General features: G+C 64.2%; 1 protein-coding gene across 2 annotated transcripts in view; it reads right to left on the bottom strand.

Moving 5' to 3' along the window:
* PLXNB2 (plexin B2) overlaps positions 1 to 6,032 on the bottom strand; it is a 29,135-nt gene extending 23,103 nt beyond the window's left edge. Inside the window, exon 1 of one of the 2 annotated variants that reach the window (XM_040490472.1) lies at positions 5,906 to 6,032. The gene's annotated coding sequence lies outside the window, so the exon portion shown is untranslated. The remainder of the gene's footprint in view (positions 1 to 5,905) is intronic. The other variant, XM_040490474.1, reaches the window with a different exon arrangement.
* Positions 6,033 to 6,134: the final 102 nt, after the last annotated feature.

Genomic DNA, 6,134 nt, shown 5'->3' with positions numbered 1-6,134 from the left:
AAGGAAGGAAGGAAGGAAGGAAGGAAGGAAGGAAGGAAGGAAGGAAGGAAGGAAAAGAAATGGCTGAGAACACAGGAAAATAAATTATCCTGCAGGGACCCTGCCTGCAGGCAGTGGCCTCCTGGGACAGAGGTAGGATTTGTTAGGTTCTGATGCTGGCCACCCGCTGCCCCCACCGCTGCTGTAAGACCTGTCCCTTCCACCCTAACCACCCCTCCTGGGTCCTATCCACCACTGTGTCACACCAGGACGTGCTTGAGCCCCACACAGGTCTCCTCACTCTGGCCTCACCCCCAGGTTCCTCCTCTGCACAGCAGTTCTGCATCAGAACGCTCCACAGCTCAACACCCTCCACTCACATCCCTGTGCTCCTGGGAAACCCCAACCTGGGCCCACTGGCCTGTCCCATCTGCTCAGCCCAAAGCCCCTGACAGCTTCCTGTGTGCCGGGGACCCAGGAATGAGTCGGCACAGTGGCCTCAGTCAATACACAAATAGATGACAAGGATGGGCCTGGCCCTTAGGTCCTGAGATAACCTCCCCAGTGGGTAGCCTTATGGTCTAATTGAGGGAGACGACGCGGGGGTGAGAGATGGGCAGGGGCCAGCTGAGGGTGCAGGGCCTCCAGCCACCACCCAGGTAAGAGCAGTTCAGACAGCTGCGGAAGGGCCCCTGTAGCTGGGTCCCTGAGCCCCCACATCCAAGCTAGGAGAGGCTAAGGGCAGTCCTGTGGGCACTTGGGCCTCAGTGGCAGGCGTGAACCACTGATTCTCATGTTTGGCCTCCCTGCACACCAGCACCTCCCTGCCTGCCTGCCTCACCATCTCCCCTCTGCAGGCTCACCTCACAGCTGACTGGATGCTGCAGGCCACAACAGCCTGAGGCTCACGGCAGCTGCACATGGCCCAGGACCAGCCCCCACCCAGAGCCCCCTTCCTGGGCCGCCGTGCAGGAGGCGGGAGTGGGCGTGGGGGGCGGACGGGTGAGGGCCTGAGCAAGTGAGGAGCAAGCAAGGCCTATAATCTCCCCATCAGTCTGTCAGCGCCTCGGCGGTCACCCCAGCCCCGCCTCCTCTATCACTACGGAACCCCACAATTAGCCTGGGGCACTGTGCCAAGCCGGCAAACCAGCCACCGCTCACACACGTGACCACACATGTGCAGGCACACACGTCTGTGATGCCAGCAGGGGTCCTTCCCCAACACCCACACAGCATCCCCAGGACAAAGAGCCCGTGGGAAGTTCCCCAGACCTGGGCTCTTGGGCTGTGAGAGGCTGTGTGTGGGAAGGGTCTTGGGCAGGCCCAGCACTGGCTTAGCCCAGGATGCCCAGAGGGGCCAAGAGGGCTGGCAGAGCTGGGCAGGCCTAGAGCTGGCCTTCAGGGTGGGACCATGTGCAGGAAAGGTGGGGGCAGCCCCATACACAGAAAGGGCTAGAATCCACATGCGGCCCAGAGCCCCGACCTCTTACTGGCCTTCAAACCCACCGCTTTATAGCTGGGCCCCCATACCACCCAGGTCACCCCCATGCTGTCCAACTGCCCCCTCGCGGCCTCTGAACCACACAAGTGCCACAGGCTCCCTTGCACCAGACCTCTGCCCAGCATACTTCCTCCCAGCAGGGAGAACACCCTCTTCCCCTGTCACCCATGCTGCCTGCTATGGCCTTTCAGGACCCCAGAACTGCCTCAGCTTGGGGCTGGTATGCCAGGAGGGGAGCCAGTACACCCCCCAGTAAGGCCTAGGGTCTACATAGGTGGCATGCTGGCTCAGGGGACACAGGCCAGAGGAGAAGGCCAACACCCCTGCCCGGCTGCTCTGTTGACACAGGTGGCCTCCTGAAAGACCGACATCAACCCTGATTCTCTTTCTTGCTTTTCCTGAGGAGGGGCCGGGGGTTTGGTCCCTGCACCAGAAAGTGATGTGTCCAGGGCCACGCTGATGGCAGAGCTAAGGCCAGAACCCAGGCTGCACCCAAAAGGCTTCCCTCTCCTTCCCCGCAGCACTCGGGCCAGGACCCGCCTAGCACAAGGATGGGGAACTGGTGGGCATCATGTCATCTGAGGACAAGGATGTGGGCACTGAGCCAGGCCCTGAGCCCAGATGTCCCCGATCCCAGCCCAGGGTGAGACCCTCCTGTGCCCAGCACACTGACATACCAGGCACTCAGGTGGACTAGCCCCCAGCCACAGCGGGAGGCAGCAGTGAGTGATCCAGTCTCTATGCCTGAAAGGTTGGGTGGGGAGACCACAGACAGTAACAAAGTGGGAAAGAGAACCCCAGCTCCAAGTCCGGGACTGCCCTGGGGGTGTCCCCACAAACGGCCCCCATTGCCAACCATGGCTGCGCCAGGCTCCCTCCAGAGCCCAGGTCCAGTCATTGTCACAAGAGTGTGAATCAACCACAGAGCAGAAGAACGCAGACCCACTTGGGTGGGACCTGGAGGCAGGGCAGCAGAGGCCAGGCCCAGCCCTTCAAATGCTCTGGCCGAGATGAGGCAGGGTGAGCTGTGTGCTGGCCTGGTTCAGGGGCCGCCAGGGGAGGCCAGGACAGGGCAGGGTTCTTGCCGGGGTAGCTGAAGGGGCCGAGGTCCTCCTATCATTGGGCAGAGAGAAGCAGAGCCCGTCAGATGTGAAACCATGGAGGGGAAGGGAGTGCAAGGACCACGGAGAGAAAAGGGAAGCACTGGTGCAGGGCCCCCCCCACAGGTCCCCCCACCCACCAGTCAATTACAGGCCACTGATCCCGCCCTCTCAGCCTGTAATTTGAGTCCAAAGACAATTAGCTGCAGGCTGGCCCCACCCCACCCCACCCCACAGCCCCACCCCAAACACAAACTCCCACTAGGCTCCGGTGCAGGGACTCTGCCCAGCCCCCACCCTCAGCAAGGAACCCGACCCAATGAACCTGCGACTACTTCAGAGGTTGGGGCTGGAGGGACACTGCGGCCCCCCCAACTGGTCACACGTGGGCTTCGGTTCCAGGAGGTCTGATCCGCTCACCTCCTCCTCCACCCTCTGGTCCCCAGCCTTACCCGGACCAGACCCGAGTCCAAGGCAGGCTCTGGACAGAGGAGCCTCCTCGGACAGGGGAGAAAAGCTTATGTCCCCGCCCACGAGCACCTGTTGCTGCAGCAAGGACTGAGGCAAGTGACCGGGAGACAGCCCTCAGTGGCAGAGGGCATCACACCTCAGCGTGGCCCTGCTCAGATCTGAGAAGGGGCGAAATGGGAGGGTGCTGGAACCCACAGCCTCTCCCCCGGTGCACCCACACCCACACCCACACCCAACGTCCCAGGGGGATCATTGGCTCTGGCCCCAGGATGTGGGGACAAGGCAGGGGACAGGATGCCATGTTCCCAGAGTGGTTTTGGTCTTGGGATGGCTCAAGTGCCTGCAACCGTGCCCTCTTGGGAAAGATAGGCATAGGCCATATGGACCCCTCCCCAGGCTGCCAGCCCACCCCAGTGCTTTCCAACCCAATCTCTTCTGCCCCACTTGCCTGGGCTAGGGCCAGGACCCTGGGCTTCCTGCTCTGTGCCCAAGCTGCCAGCTCTGTGTCTCCAATGGGGTCCCCACAGGGGCTGCTGAGCACAGAGCTTGGGGGCACACTCAGGCACAGAGCCAGGGGGCCCACACAGCAGAGGCAGCGCCCCAGAGAGCTCCTCACTCATGAATGGCTTGTATCTCTTCACCTGGGGAACCCCTCACCTGCAGGCTGGGCTGTCAGAAGGGCTTCGAGGGGGCTGTGCATCAGTCAGTGGCTGGTCAGTGGGTCTTGGGGGGCGGGGACAGGGAGGTGGCCTGAGGGCCAGCCGGAGAAGACCCCTGTGCGGCACCCTAAGCAGCCTAAGTCACGCCCCTACCTGCTCCTCGTCATCCCTGGGAAGCACCAGGTGTGAGTAACCCAAGGTGTGTCCCTGAACCCAGCTCTGGAGAGTGGCCTCAGAGGCCTTCAGGCCACGGTGCGAAGCCTTCTGGGGCTGAAGGGGGACCCCCGGCTGGGCCCCTCCCCCAAGCCCTTAAGGACAGGATCTGGGGCTCCTCCAGCCCTGTGGCCTCCCTCGGAGGGGCCTGGGTCGGCTCCAGGCCGGCTAGGCAGGGCCTGCAATCTCCAACCCGAGGGTGACGCATCCCCTCCCACCCCGCCCCCGACCGGTCTGAGCAGCCTCAGGAGGCGGTGGAGCTGCCCAGACTAGCCCGTCCCTCCCTCCCAGGGCTCTCAACCCTCAGCCCCGGAAGTGGATCCCTCGGCAGGGCTGCGGCCTCCCCCCTTGGGTGGCTGGACACGGCTGGATAATCCAAAATAATTCCTTCTTGGCAGGCAGCCGGCGGGGGAGGGGGGACTCACATTCCAAACCCTTGTTTTTCTCGGTAACCTCCCTCCCCTCCTGGGGCAAGGAACCCCTGGCCAAACCTCAGGCCCTCCTGGAGGGGCCCACCCCTTAGACCAAGGTGGGCACCCACAGGGACACGGTGGGAAGAGGTGGTAGGTTCACATCTGTGGAGACCACCTGTTTGTCCTTAATCTCCTCTGGGAATTCCTGAAAGCTGACATGCCACAAAAAATAGCCAGCAGGCCCAGCCAGGCCAATGCTTGACCTTCCCTCCTAGGGACCCTCTCCTCAGGGCAGAGGGATGGCCGCTCGTGCTAGCTGTCCGACTTTCAGACTCTCAGACGGCCTCTCCCGGACACACCAGGATAACATCTGGGCATGGGCCGACCTGCACCGCTCCGCTCTCACAGGGCCCAGCCCTGGGTTTGGGGAGGGCACAGGGGCTTAAGTTCGAAATGGAAGAGAGAGCTCTCCCACAGCAGGCATGCGCTAGAAAATCCTCCAAGGTCCAGGATATTCCACTAGCTTTGGGGCCCTGCTTCACGCCCCCGCCCCCGTCCTGTCCACTGCCACAGGCAGAGGGGACAGATGGACCCCTTCCTTCCTTTTCCAAGTTGCTGGGAAGAGAAGCCTTCGTGACGTGGCAGGAAACTCCGGGGCCCTTGAGCTCAGGGACCCCAGAAATCTGCCAATCAGCCTGAGCACAGAGGGATGGGGAGAAGCCCATCCAGGAGGGCTTCCCGCAGGAGGAAGCAGCAGAAATGTAGGGTCAGAGGGTGAGGGGAGGGCCCAGGGACTGGGTATGCTCCCCCCCCCCCCCACAGTCTGAGATTTTCTCAGTAATAAACACTATTCCAATCAAGCACACCAGGAGTGGCCTTAGCAGGCCCTGTGGAGACGCAAGCAGGCCCAGGGCCACCAGGACTCGTCAGGTACCCGGGGTCGGTGCTAAGCTGCCCTTAGTCCCAAGACAGAACGCTTGCTCCCAACCTTCTTGCCGGGGCCAGGCACAGACCAGGGGGCTCACAGGGTGGTCCCAGCCGAAGCCCTCCTCAAAAGCAGCCCCAGCGGGTGTGTGGGGAGGGGGGGGGGGGGGGGGGGGCGCCCCCAGCCAAGCCCTGACTGCCGGTCACTCCCCTGGGGAAGCCTGGGCTGAGACACCCCGGAACTGCTGCCGGGGTGGGGGCAGGTGGCTGGGGGTCCCGAGCTCTTGCACAACAGGGACAACTGCAGCCCTGCCCACGGATCTCAGTGGCTGGAGAGGTGGGAGGCCTGGGTGGGGAGGGAGGGTCCGGAACCAGAAAGGGTCCGAGCGGTCCAGAGGGCGCGGCGCCCGGCTGGGGGCCCTCGGCCGGGCCAAGCCCCCTCGCCCCCGGCGCCGCGGGCCTCCCCGGCCACCTGGAAGAGCCGAGGACACACGGACGGCGGCCGAGGCCCGATCGCCCTCCGCGGAGCCGCAGCTGCCCCGGGTCCCCGCGCCCAGGGCGCGCAGGCTGGGACAGGGCGGCGCTAACGGCGAAGCCCCCCGACCCGCGCGGGCGCACCGTGGGCCCTTACCCCCACCGCGATACCTGCACGTCCGCCGCCGAGGCTCGATGGCGCCCGGGCCGCGATCGGCGCTGCGCTCCGGCCCGCGCGGCTGCCATGGAGACGGGCCTTTGTGTGGCCGAGGAGGGGCCGGAGCGCGCGGGAGCAGCGGCCCCGCCCCCGACGGAGAGAGGGGGAGGGCGGGGAGAGCCGGGTGGAAGAGGGACAGGGAGGAGGCAGAGAAGGGGGAGGAGGGAGGGGCGGGGAGGAGGA

This window comes from Herpailurus yagouaroundi, unplaced genomic scaffold (genome assembly GCF_014898765.1).
Source record: "Herpailurus yagouaroundi ecotype Mexico unplaced genomic scaffold, PumYag 182, whole genome shotgun sequence".
Lineage (NCBI taxonomy): Eukaryota > Metazoa > Chordata > Mammalia > Carnivora > Felidae > Herpailurus > Herpailurus yagouaroundi.
Note: the sequence above shows the minus strand (reverse complement) of the source record. Positions and strands in the feature narration are given on the sequence as shown.